The sequence below is a fragment of the Aquila chrysaetos genome, chromosome 18, assembly GCF_900496995.4.
Source record: "Aquila chrysaetos chrysaetos chromosome 18, bAquChr1.4, whole genome shotgun sequence".
NCBI classification, from domain to species: domain Eukaryota; kingdom Metazoa; phylum Chordata; class Aves; order Accipitriformes; family Accipitridae; genus Aquila; species Aquila chrysaetos.
Window position 1 is genome coordinate 12,340,998 of NC_044021.1, and position 14,685 is coordinate 12,355,682.

Sequence of the window (14,685 nt, forward strand, 5' to 3'; positions counted from 1 at the left end):
CTTCTAGAGGGGAAGAAAGACAGTAACTGAGTTTTCAGCTGTTTATATTATACCTAGTTCAGGCAGAAACTTGAACATTCAGGCCAATCCTTTTTGTTTTGAATGATGCCTTGAACCCCCACCATCTACTTATAGAATATAGATATTGGTGGGTTTTTTTTTTTTTTTTTCAAAACCTGTTCTTTTTCTTTCTTGTTTTACAAATTTCACCTGTATGGAAAGAATGCAAAGACCGGAGGATTTCTTTTCCCTTTTTTGTCAATGAGCTATTTGCAAACTGTTCTTGTAAAGCCCACATCCTAATCAAAGACGCAACCTACCCCAGATTTCTAGAGATGCAAGCACAGAAGAGTTAATAAGTCAGTGGGGGTAAAATAACAGAATGTTAGATCCACAAATATGATCACAATACTGCAATCTTGTTATAAATGTATTTTTATAATGCGGGAGCTCTGCATTAGCATATGGCATCTACATATTTCTTTAAAATTCCTCATTTCTGCCTCCAAAGCAGACAAATCAGAAAGCAGTTCTTCATAGTCTGGAGTAAGATTATGATCTTTTTATTCAAGTAAGCTTTTCATCTTAAAGTAGAATTAGTGTATGATCCACGTAGAGGATTTTACTCAATGTAAAGGAATTGTAACACATGTAATTCTGTATGTATATGACTAATGAGTTAGGCTTGGTTTGTAATCTAGAAATGAGGTTTGATGCAGGAATCGGTTCTCACTTTACATACGTTTTTCCCCCTATCTCTGCACAATAATCCCAAATGTCTAACACCAGCCTCCTCTCTAGCCCTCTTGGTGTGGTTGTTTAAAAATAGAGAGCCACTGTGACAGCTAGTATTTTTTGTCAGTGGGAGTCCTCCTGTTGACCCCAATAAGTATGGGTTTAGCCATATTTCTCCATGGGCGCAGGGCACACAGCAGCAGGCTAGGTGGGAAATGGCTTCAGGGCAGTCTTGGCATGCACACAGAGGACAGGAGCTTGCGAGGCTGCTGAACTCCGTGTTTCCAGCCTGGCACGTGCAGTTGGAAGAAGAGGTTTGGGCAGGGGGTTTGAGGAGCAGCTGCAAGGTAGCAAAATGGAATAGAGCCAAGGGCTTGAATTTTATATCTACAAGAGCTGCTAGAGCTGAGGGCAAAGTCAGACTGAGGCTTTGTCTTCAGTGCCAGAAAAAAAGAGGGGAAGAAATAGTGTGTACTTTTCCCAAGATAACAAGTTTGTATTAGCTATCCAGCTGTAAAATCCTACACAGACAAGACCTCCATAGTTTCTACCGTGAGTTCAGTGCAAAATTATATACCCTTTCCTTCCAGGTTCATCTTGCTTAGATTATGTCACAGGACAAAAACCTGCCATTGAAAGGACAGGGGGTTTTGCGGTGGGTTTTTTTCCCCTTGAAGGAAGGACACAGTCTCACTACCCCTGAAAGAAGTGCCACAGATGGTTTCCATCTCTTTTTGGGCTGCCAATGTAATAATAAGATCAATTAAGTGGGCAACTTTATCCTCCTGCCTTACTATGCTGTTTTCTGTTCTTCTACTTTCTACTATTTTTTTCCTACCTATAGCTGCTATCAAAATCTTCCTGAATTTCTTTCAACTGAACAACCAATGTAATGTTTTCATTATTTCTTGCTGGCCTGTTTTTCAGCCCTCCCCTTCCTCAAAAAAAAATCTGACTAGTGACCTGTCTAGCAAGAAGTGTCTGTCTTCTTTTGGGGGAAAAAATAAGTGAGATCTACCCTTGCCCAGTCTAGTGGTAAGACAAACATTCATGCACAAACATTATAGCTGTAGACAGAAAAGGCTTTAAAATTGTATGAATACACTGCAGGCTACCTCAGTACAGTGGAAGATGGTCTCTGTAGGGCCTTTTCTAAAACTTCACCTATTCTAAATTTTTGCTTTCTCAAGCCATGGAATTTCCACCATTTTCTCTGGGAAATAACTCCTATCTTAATGGACCCTGCTCCTTTTCCTACTTAAATGTAGCCTTTTTGACTGTATCTCAGTACTATTAATTTACGTCCTTTTCCTGTCTTAATCATTCCCATTTGCTTCCTATTATTGCAATCCAGGAAACACAGAGGTTAAGGAGCTGTGAGCTCATTACAGCATCTTAGTTAATTTGAATTGTGCCCAATTTTCAAATCTTATCTTCTAATTACTGGTGGATGGCTTTAGAAGCAGAAACTCTGATTTCTGGAATAACTGGCACAAGATAGGCTCGGTCTGGGAAGGCTAAAACCTTTGAAAAAGTTATGCTGTAAGCTTCAGTGAAGTGCCCTAAATCCAAACCCACATTAGCAAATTTGGGTCAGAAGTACTCTAAGCATAGTTTATTCATGTTAAGAAATAGATATTAAAATCCTCTGAATTATCCTGGCTGCTTTCTACAAAGGCCCCGAATTCAAAATGCTATTATGGGAGCGTGTGCCAATTCCGTCCTTAATTAACCCATTAAGCCTTGTCCTGCCATCAATGGATTATATAAATATAACCAAGAGCAAACCTACCCTGCTGACAAGAGGAAGTCTTGCTACTATTACTCCACTCGTGTTCTGGTTTGGTGTTTCCACAGCCATTGCTCTCTTCTGGAAGACGAGCACTTCCTATGTTTATGACTTTGGGCTGGATCCTAAAGTAGTGAAAACTGTCATAAAGTCTGCTGATTCCAGTTGAGTTACAACCCTGATTTATAGGCAGCTCTGATTTATAGGCTATTGACCTTTTTGACTGGGAAATTAGGTCCCAAGTGTATCAGTTGAAAAATAGTATTAACAATTCTGTGAAATCAAGACCTGAAATAAAACTTCATCTTCCTAATCTCTTACAGAGAGCAGCATAATTCCAATTAAATGTCTCTGAAGAACTAAGAAATACTGTTTAAGGTTGCAAATGTCGTTTAATTGTGCTTTCTGTTCCTCTGGGAGAATTCCAGCTGAACAAGAGCCTTGTGAGAAAGCTCAAGCAACTGATCACTTTAACCGCATTATAACAAAATTGAGCATCTGAATGTCTCATTTCGTTGCATTGCTTCCCTTACAAATGCTTGTGTTTAAGATGTCAATGCTGCACCTAGACTATAAAGGGAGAGAGTTCTGAGATAAAACAAGAGTTTTAGGAAAGCAAAACAAAAGAGTCATTTATCTCTCAGATTGGGACCATTTGCCATGCTCCTGCTGCTATGAGAAACATTCTTCACACCAGGTCTTCTCATGAGATTATCCACAGGGAGAGGAAAGTGGTTCCCACGGTGCCAAAAAGTCAAAACATCCATCAAGCATCAAAACAACCCTCTCTGAGGCCTGTTGGGATGCCTTTCTTGGGAATCCCATGATGGTGAGAGTGAGGTTGGAGGGGAGGAGAAGGAGATGTGGAAAAGAAATTACTTTTTTCATAGAAAATCTCCTTTCTTGGAAGCATACATATAGAATGCAATATGCCATTCGTCCTAATGTTTACCTTTTTATCATAAAAGAAGCCTGATGCTTGCAGCCAGGAATTTTCAAATCTAAACACTATAGGCAAGCTGCTGAAGCAGCGCTGTGTGAGTAGCCTGCTGCTAGGGCTGCAGCTGCTGGAACTGATGCTTGGAGAACTCTTGAACGTGTGGCACTGTCTTTCTGTGCTTCCCCATGTGCCTGTTCAGCTTTGTGATGGCCAGCTAACTTTAGTATCACAAATCTACTTGTGGGTGTGTAACCTCAGTTACAGCTTTGTCTAAGATTTCATGTTGCCTTGGAAATGTTTAGCTTATGAAAATTGTAAGCGTGTTTCAGCAGGCAAAGTGGATTCCAGCACCTTAGGAGACATTTGACCTACCTCACCAGTTTTGCACTTGTGCTGCTCTTGTAAAAAGGCTGTTGGTAGGGTTATATTTACTATTCAGGTACCCGCAGTTGTACTGGAATTTTTACAGTCATACAAATGAATGAAGATTGAAATCCGTTTTCTTGGTGATCTCCTCTGTAAGCTCACAAGAGCTGAGATATCTTACTTGTTTGCCATAACGCAAAGGTCATGAAAAAAGCTCATGGTCTGTGTAAAGAAGTTGTACTATGTAGAAAAGGCTAATAAGGCCTAAGGGCTTGCTGCTCAGTGTGGAGTTCAGCCACCTGAGGTTTACAACACTGAGCTTAAGATACAAACTCCATATCCTGTACTGCAGCGCGATTGCTTGAATATCCCCCACTTTCATTCTCTTGAAGACTGCTTCTTGTTGCAAATGTGCTGTCATAGCTGGGAGCATTTAACCTTTATTTACTAGTAACAGACCTCACTACTTTGATTTGCATGTATGAATCATTACAGGATGAGCATTGCTCTGCTTGCCGCAAAGATCCCTTAAACCAGGCCTTCAGCTATAGCTGGTGCCAGCTGACTTAACTCCAGCATGAAGCTTCCCTTGAGCCTCATTCACTGAGGAGCTGGCCTCACCTGCTTTCTGCCACAGTAGACTATGGTTATGACTGCAATACCTTGATGAGAGGGAATTCTTTCTTGCTTCCAAATTATGCATCTGTGTTGTAAAAAAAGGTATGTGCCCAAGAGCACTTTTTTATTTTATTCGTGGAGGCTCCACAGAACAGTTATCAGCTGTACATTAAGGAAAAAAGTGATTTCTGCAAACAGTGCAGTGATGACTCTTATCTCCATGTTGTTAGAGAGAGGATTACTAGTGCCAAGATGCACCACTCACCTGTTTTAAATGTGTCTATGAACATGAGGTTCCTTTGTTTTGTATTACTCATTCCAGAAACAGAAATGGGATTACCCAAAAGGGACTTGATGCTCCAATGACTCTATAAAAAATTCCTTTCTCAGCTTGCAACTTCCTTGAAATGGTTGCTTTGCCAAATATTTTACAATCCCGAGTGCTCCACTACAATTTCCTTTGCAGCACGGTGCATTTCCACCCTGCTCAATACTAGAGATCTTATTGCACTACTACTCTATATTTGCGTTGTCTTCTTGTAGCAATGCTGTGTTGACCGTGGGAATCTTGCCGGAGCCCTGAGTGAGCTGAATGGACTTTGTAATATGACTGTGAATATCAATAATGTTAATAATCATGCAGATGCTGGCTTGGTCTCAGGCAGTGCAGAGAGGTGTCCCCACCTGCTTTGTGGAATGATGTTTACTGATTGATGCTTACTTTTGTCTGTGAGACTCAGCTGTTTCGTTGTGCCAGCTATAAAGCTGATGCTTACGCTGTTCTTCTCTTTAAAGAAATGATCATTAACAATACTTAAGATCCATAGCACTCTATTGTAAATGTTGATAGGTCTAGAGGTAATTTTCACTTCCTATTAATGTCAGGCATAAACCTGAGGAGTTCATTAACTGAATTTATGCAGTTTGCTGCTGATGACAAGAAAAATATTAAAGCTTTAGTTAACACCTTTTTTCATGGGTACAGAACAGGCTGAGCTTTTTTTGATTTGCTTATTTGAACTTTCAAGTCACTGCATATATATATATAAAGTTTGCGTGTGTGTATTATGTGGTCTTAATGAATATTAACAATGTTATTTTCTGTATATTTGGATTGACTTTAACTGTGAAAGGCAGAGAAGGCCTTGTTCTGAGTTTTGGCACTAGTTGCCAGATGCTTGTTAGACGAATTGTGAGAAGCTTCAGGTCCCAGTTCTGATACCTCAAGTATTCAAAAGTGCCAAAAGCCAAGCGCCGCACGGAGGGCAGAAGAATCCCCAGCAATACAAGCTGGGTACAGACTGGTTGTGGAGCATCTTTGCACTTCGAGAGCCCAGGTCTGGAGTGCCCTGGCAGCTAATGGCAGCCTGGGCAGCCCCTGCGAGCGCACATCCTGCAGGTCCAGCAAAGGAGTCATTCTCCTTTAGCAGGCACTTGTGAGGCCACAGCTGGAGCACTGTGTCCAGTTGGGGGCCCCTAGATGGGTTTGTTTACCCTTAAAGAGAAAACCACTGGGGAATCTAATTTCCATCTTCTACTACCAGAAGGGTCATCATAGAGAAGACTGAGCCATGCTTCCCTCAGAGGGACACAGCAAAAGGACAAGAAGCAATCCTCAAAAGCTACCGCATTGGAAACTCCAAATGGACAAAATGGGGGGGGGGGGGAATCCTGCTGAAGCTGGTCAAGCATCAAGCATTAGATCAGGCGTCCAGAGAAGTCATGGGATCTCCATCCTTGGAGATCTTCATAACTCAACCGGCAAAGGCCATGGGGAACCTGATCTAGTTTGGAAATTAGCCCTACTTTGAGCAGAGGGTTGGACTAGAGACTTCCATGTGTCCCTTCCAACTTCAATTTTTCTATGATTTTGTTGAGTGTCCAATTTCTAAGCAATTTCTTGGCATTTTCTGGACCTGCACAGAATGATGTACATGGCACTGGGATAAGACCCCTGGATGATGTTATAATTTCATCCCTCACTAGCAGCAGTAGTGATGCACCAGCAACACTAAACTGAAGAAAGATCATAAGAGCAATCTCAGCCCAGGGTAGTCAAGGATTTGTAAAAAAGGGTCTTGTCTTTCAACTACAGGTTTTCTTCTTCCTGCAATGCTGTGTTCTCTGAGCTTGACTTTGAACTTGCTATTCCTAAGGCAATTAACCAGCCTTTTGAGTTGTCCCCATTGTGTACGCCCAGTGTGGAAAGATAAAGGACAATAGCTTGAAATGAAATTTACTGATTTATATTAGCTTGAGGCCTTTTTCTCTGCAAACCTAATGCTGTTAGTAGGTCAAGGAGACAACAAGCAGTTGAAACTAAAGGCCATTTTATGTGGCCTAATCAGAGGATTATATTGGGAGAACACGCACTTGGCATGAAAATAAAACAGCAATTGGAGAATTTTGTCCCCGGAAAATTCCAAGCCTTCCATCTGAACCAATGCATTTTTGCATACATGATTTCCAGTATCATAAACATCTGGCGAATTGAGGCTTGCTCAGAATTCATCAGTATGGAAAATGCAAAGACTATCGCTGGTTTATTAAAAAAAAAAAAAAGTTAAAAATTCTAGAGTGATATTTCATTTGAAGGATTTGGGTGGGGGGGAATGCTCAGTAAATTATTTCTAACCCATTTTGGAAAATAAAATATTTTAATATTTTTTTAATTAAAACTATATTTTTCACTAAAAAATTGCCAGCTTTGATAGTTTTTTCCCTACGTTATTTGGGAGTTTAAAGCATTTTTTAAAATAAATTTTCAATTACATACTGTCTGCAAGCTCTCTCAAGAATACAAATCTTGTGCCATTTAATAAAGCACTAATACAGAATGTATTGAAATAAAATGTTTATTTACCTATAGCATCTGACAACAGAATTCACTTGGGTAAAATTTCAGTGCGATTTATCCCCTGAGCTTCAGTAAATATTGTTGCAGCTGCATGCTTTGGGCCATTGAACAGAAAAGAAGAGAGAGACATTAATTGTATCTTTTAACATGGCCAAGACACACATTTACTAGATTACAGTAATCAAATAGTGTACTACTTTTTTTTTCTTAAAAAAAAAAAAAGGAGGCTGTCTACCAAAAAATGCTTGGGTAGGGCATTGTGCACCAGATATTTTCCTTCTCAAAGACCTTGTCATCCTTTATACCAGTTGTCACACTGTCAGTTCTAAGATTTGACTAATGTGTAAGAAAATGGGGACAATAAGTAGCAGAAATAAATTCTGCACCCAGGTAATGACGTTTGGGGGGAGGGTTTTGGCCACAGATACAGTGAGGATTTCAGAAAGGGATGAATACTAATATGACTACATCTGCTTGTTTACATCCAGAATGTGTAGTTAAAGCAGGACTGATCAGACCTATTTTTCAGGAGCTAGCTGACTCAAACTAGTGGATTTGATGTAGTTTTGTCTTTGGCCATTTCTATAGCCATTTAATTTGGGAAGGTGATATCCCAAAACATTTCTACCTCTTTGAGCTCGCTCTTTGCCTGCTTGTAATTCTTTCCTTTAGTCATGTCCAGCTAAGGTAGTAGTGGCTGGAAGCCAGAGGAACAGATTAAATTACTTGGCATATTGACCAACGTTCAACATCTTTAAATATACAGACATTGTACGTTCTAATAACCTTCTGGCTTTGCCATAGTGCGATCCTAGTTTTTATCATTTGCTAGGCCTTTTCGCTGGTTTTATGTCACTTACTACAACAATGCAGAATTTATATTTAAAAAGTTAAGGAGTCTGGCTAATTCTTTGCTTCTTTCCTCCCTTTCACTTCAAAAGACAATCCTGAAAAAAAAAATAGTTGCTTTCTTCTCTGTGTCTGTGGCATGGTATTTGTGTTTAAAGATAATAGTTTCTGGATCCTCGGCTGGCAGCTGATGGTTAAATCTTCACCAGGGGAGGAACGGCTTGGCTGATGGGACTTTGTAGGTATGCATCATGCAGTGTTATCTGCTGGAGGGAAGGACTTGGGGAGATCAAACACTTTTCAAAGCATGCTTTCTAGAAACGTTTATAGCACTGGGACTTGTGCATATGTTCTTGCAAGGTTATAAAATATAAACTTTATAAGCTTGATTCTGCTGTCATTTATGGCACTGCACCACTGCTGACATCTTGGGGGAAAAACAGGTGCAAGCTGGCATGAATAAGAATAGAATCAGCTCCCATGTCTGTTCCCAAAGCTCTTGCCATTGTATATCTTGAAACTTTCTCAATGAACTAAGCCTCATGTTGTCTATTAGTACGTGCCTTGTCCACTTAAAGCTCAAATTTTCAGGAACTCTTCCTCTGTAAGGCAAAGAGGCACTCACCTGGGCTGGAAACTCTGAATATGAAAGGTGGTATTCAACTCTCCTAACTTTTGCCATCTAAAAGGTAGATGACAAATCATTGAGGCTTTCTCTGTGATGAAAATCATTGAGTGGCTTCCATACAAGGAACTACTTAGTAGCTTAGGATTCTTCAGCCTGGAAAATAGGACAGCTGGTTCAGCCTGAGACAGCTGATTGATGTGAGAGTAAATGTCCATAAAATCGCAGGCTGGGTGAGCACGGTTGATTGCTCAGTATCTTCCAACACACGACCTAGGGGGGCATCAAATGAAAAAACCAAGTGGCTGATTCAAAACAAACAGAAGAAGGTGGCTCTTCACAGCATGTGCGGTTAGCTGGGTAATTCTTTGCCACAGCAGTCGCGGTAGCTAAAAGTCAGCGTGGGTTCAAGAAGAGGATAAGTTTATGGAAGGAGAAATTTTACATATGTGTAAAACTACATTTTTCTCAGGTAATTTGTAGCTGCAAATTGTTGAAGGCTGAAACAGTATTTCAGAGAGTAGCATGTATAGGTTCCTTATTTTTATACTCTGAGTGTTTTCTTTTGGCCAGTATGGCAAATACAGTGGGGCTGGGTGGACCATTGGTCTGATGTTTTATGCCTGTGCTTGTATTCTTGACAGGGCTGTGGCCTGTTGTATTTACTACCAGTCAGATAGGTATGTTATAGTAGTCTCGTTACGAAGACACTGAGTCAGAGCTATCATACTCTTTTTCTCATCAGGTAAAGTAGATGGTGTATGAGCAAACATGCAATTGAACTTTTCTCTCCAGTCCTATTCTAAGATATTTAATCTACTTACTTATAAAAAAAGAAGTATTTGTTCATCCTTTATATACATGCCTGTATGATATAGTAAAGAACAGAATATATTTCCAAGGACTTGATGAGGCCTGATAATAGGAAGTTGATATAAGTGGAATTCAGATCACAAAAGAGGTAAGGGTTGGGGGGGGGGGCATAACTAAACAATTAAATGACTAACTTATAAATATATTGGATCTTCTATTAATTAAATTTTAAAATCAAGAGTGGACATTTTTTAAAAAGATGCACTGCTACTCAACTGGAAGTTAAATATTCGATGTAGGGGTTTTTTGTAATGCAGACTTCCTTGTGTGAGGGCAAAGAGATTCTTTGACTTCTGTCAGACCTTTTTTGGCTTTAAAAATCAATGAAACAAGTACTAAGAGGTAAAATTAATTTCAGTTCTCAGGAAGGAAATAGAGGCACAAGAAGATCAAGTGATGCATCCAAGTTTGTGTTGGGATGGAGACTAGCCTTCCTGACAGTTAACTTAGTGCTTTGATGGCTAGACTAGGTATCCTCTTGTGAAGAGCTTTACAATTCTATAAGTAGCTCTACAATGAAGACTTGACTAAAAAACTTATATTCAGCTCCTCAGAGAATATAAGTAAGCATAACATCCTCAGTACAGATGCACAGATTTATACCAACCAAAGAGCCAGTTTACAAAACCTGTCAAGGACAGTGTGGGGAAAAAAGAAGGCATACTTCTAAATCTTGTAATTGTTTCCTGTGTTAATTTGTAAGAAGGTGATGCACACAAGTAATCTAGCACTAAGCTGAGACAGCATTATCTCAGATTTTGTTAGCTAATCTCCCATCTGTAAAACATGCTTTGTTCGGATTATCTACAGGGTGCACATTTCTCAGTGAATTTGTTTTCTTTGGGTAATGGGAATATATTCAAGGAAATTAATTTGCAAACAGATACAGTCGCTGCCGGATGAATGGATTCTCTCTTGGCACTTGAGGTGTGGTGCTGTTGGTATCTGGACTGCTGGCATGCGCAGGAGTCTTTGGATTGCTTGCCAGAAATTCTCCTGTAATGTTCTCAGGAAACGTATGTGACAACTTTGTAGTCTGGAGAGTAGGTAGGAAACTTCTGCCTGCTACCTCGGAGCTTAACTAGTTTGAGTTAGAGGAGGGGGGAGAAAAAAATCACACAATAGCATGTTTCTTTTAATGCAACTGCAGGCAGTAGCATATGTGTGACTGCCAGCAGTGATTTGTCCCCATCGCGCTTCTCCCATTTCAAGTCTTTCCATGGTCCTGCTGCGGAAATGCACAGTAGAGCTGGTTATGACCCAGTTGTTTTTATTTGACAGCATTGGCTCCAGTATGGGGGGTTTTTTTCATGTTTATACTCTAGGCAAACTGGAGACTGTGCATCCCTCACAGTGTGGGGCTGAACACAAACAGTTGCCAGACATTTTGCTGCCTGAAGGAAGGAGTAAAAAGCCACCTCAGGATCCCAGAGATTCACATAGCTGTGACTTGTGTACAACATCAAAATAAAAATCAGAAGTGAAGTGGAAAAGGGGACAGTCTGTTACAGTTGTAGCAAGTAGGGAAGTAATACAAAGAATGAGATTAAAAAAAAAAAAAAAATCTTAGAAAAATGAAGGATTGGATACATTTATGAGCAGAAAAGTGACTCTAAAAACATGACTTCCTGAAGATCCTTTCTCTTGTTTTTTCAAGCTCTAGCTGTTCTTTTTACTGACTTATCTTTTTGGTTGTTGCTGTACTGGCGGAGAAGAGATTGGGAAGTTCATTCCTATTTTTAGCTCTGTGGAAGTGGTATTCCTGATGCAAAACAAAGAGCATCAGGGCTCTGGCTTCTGTCAGAAGGTTCTTGTTCTTGTTTAGGGCTCGGCTTTACTGAAGACAGGACTGAGAAAAGTTTGTCTCAGAGTAAGGGCCTGATGGCAGACTTGAGGGCAGGATTCCTCTTGCCCAGCTGAGGTGCCTTAAAAAATGTATCTAGGATAAGCTATTTATCCAAGCTCCCTCTGTGGTTGCTTCAGAGAGAAAGGCATCTCCAAAAGGCATTTATTTCCACCTTAAGATAAAGGTCTTGGTTAGCAAGATGACTAATTTCCAGAAAGTACCTATATCTGTCCTCTGGCAAAAATAGGAGGCCTGACAACTAGATTAAGCTAAATTAGTCTAGTTACTAGACTGCTAAGGTTAGGCGAGATGAATCCCACCATTAGCCAGAAGCATAGAGCATAACTCAATTTATAGCTCCCTGGTTTGGGGTTTTTTTTTTTCCTGTTGGGTAGACAGTAGCAAAACTTGTCTAATGAAAGAGTGAAGGCTTCTGAAATAGACGTATGGGTAGTCCTTTAATTTTTGTTTCAGCATCTTTTGTATAAGAGAAAAATAAAGATCTTGGACTCTATTTCTCAGCTGGGTCAGATGCTGAGGTGGTAGATGCCATGGAGAAGTCCCGAGTGGTCGTCATGTTGAGGCGCAGAGGCACCAGGAAGAACTGTCAAGTAAGACAGATTCCACTATGCTAGAGAGCAAAAGCCTGAGGCGGGGAGACCAGCTGGAGACACTATGGAAATCTGGAAAAAACTCTTATTAGAACAGATTCCTCAGAGTCCAAAGATGACAAATCCTCTCTACTAGGAACTAACAGAGCTAGGATATAGCCTAAGTTAAATCTTTTGGGTTTGTATACATATACTTATATAAATATGTTTGTTTCTATAGTTGTCTGAAGGTAAAGAACAAACATTAATCTTAAGGCTTAAGAAAAATTATTTTACCAAAAGACATTTTATTCTGTTTGGTTGGATAAAATGACCTTACCACCTAGTCTGGGGTCAATTTTTGAACTTGTATAAATCAACATACTTCAGTGAAAGTCATTCTTGCGCCTTCCTCCTTCATTTTCACAATTCTTTAGTCTCATACCAGTACTGAAAAAGGTAGAATGACATCTCATGTCCTTGAGAGATTTAAGGCCTTATGTTTAGCTATATCTAAAGAAAAATATATTCCAGGGGACCCAATTACAATATCTTTATCCCTGCAATACAATTAAAGCATGACTCCATTTCTGCCGTGTAGAAGGGACCTAAATTCTGCCTTCAACCATGCTAAAGCCTCTTTATTCAAGGTTATAGCATGGTTTGGGAATATGATTGAGGCTTTTTACACAGTAGAAAGGATTGTCCTTTAACTGTATTCAGGTCATGTTTGAAGCTGCCCACACAACAGAGTCTGTGACCTTCATGGGAGCACACTGGTAGGGTAGAGATCCCCTTTGACAAAACTGTTCTGTAATGTCATGGTTTAATTGCAAGGGTCACTTTGTTTGCCAATAAACTTGAAGGCCGATGGGGAGCCAGTGATGACGTGCTGTATGTGAGGTGACAATGAGTATAGCTCCTTGAACTGAGTCTGTTATAAAGATCTTGCAGCGTAATGTGAGTGATGAGGTTCAGGGACAAGCAAAAAGTTTGTAAATGTGTATCTAATTAACCAGCAGCCAAAAAAGAAAAGTTTGCGTAGTCTGAGCTCCTCTACAGAGGGAATGGATGTGGATTAGACAGTCAGGAGAACTGAAGTCTTTTATCTAGTAAGAGGCAGGCCTGTGCAAGTATGTTCATACTACAGAGTTTGAGGGCAAAACAATACAGATTTTGTGATGTTAAAACCTTTCATGAAGCTATACCAGTTGGGGTTTTATAAATTCTTCAATAGGGTGAAGAATACTTTAAAAGTATGGCAGATAATGAAGGAAGTTTTTGTTCTGACACTTTCTGAACAGTCTCATATTTTAAAAAGCTTTTTCCATGTTTTCCTTCAGTTCCATTAAAAAACTTATAAGTGTGTTTTAAATAGTGTAATATACGAGAGTGAGAGGAATGTATTGCCTCAAAATGAAAAATTTCATTTCACCTGAATACTCCTTAGCTCTTCTATTTGCCCCAAAATTAATTTAAATTGTAAAATTCCCAATCACATGCTTAAGCACATTATTTAAATTAAAGAAACTTTATTTGAATAACCCGCAACTGTATTTACTACAATTAATTAATTAAGTACATAGCCAGCAGCTATAGCTCTCACTTGAAGCATTCCTAGCCATCTTGACTGATCTGTCAGATTTCATACCTAATGCTGTGGGAAGTTTCATCAGTTTCTGTTTTTGAAGAAGAAGTAGAGTTACTTTCCTATAACACCAGTGTCACAGAAAATTGATTAGTTTACTTGAAAATGTGACCTCTCTAGCTTGTTAGTGGATTTCTTAGGAACTTCCCTAGCACAAGCAGCCAAAGATCAGGAGGTATGTTAGGATTGCCTGGGTCTTTCCACTTTGGTGCTGGCACATATATTCATTCACTTTTGTACATCACAGGTACGCACACAAAAATATCATTTAATTGAACAGAAAAGAAAAGGCTAATGCTCTTCAGCCCCTTCCACACAAAACTTATGTCCTGCTGCAACTTTATTCTTAAGCAAAGAATAAACAAAACTAAATGTACAATGCTACATCACTAAGATCATCTTAATGGTATCTGACAACCTGCCAAAAGGCAAGGAAGAGGGACAGGACAACAGACTGCAAAACTGCACAATAACTAGTGCTGATCTGCCAAAAAATATGTTCAGCCCTTCTGGGAAAAGGTTTGGATTAGCACAAAAGTGATGCTGTTGTGCTTTCCATGAGTTGTCTCCAGAGAGTTGGTGGGATTTGCATGTGATGAGAAATAGCCTCAGATTATCCTGCCAGGGAAGGAAAAAGGGATAGAAGGCTTGGCTGAAGTATTGAAAATTAATAAGGTCCCTGTAAAAATTAATCAGTCCTGCCTCTTCATTCTGTCTCCTAACATGAGGAATAAAGTACATTTTACTGAACTGCAGTACTGCAAATATAGGAGGCCAAACAGAGCTGAACAGTATTTAGCTGCATATGTCGGTCACCAAATATCATGATCAGGAAAGCTTGTCATATTAAATAATGGGGAAGGAGTTTCAGTAGAGCAACTTCATGAATTTTATAGTAAATATTTATGCCAGTGCAAGCGGAATTGGTAAGAACAGTAACCCTCAGTGC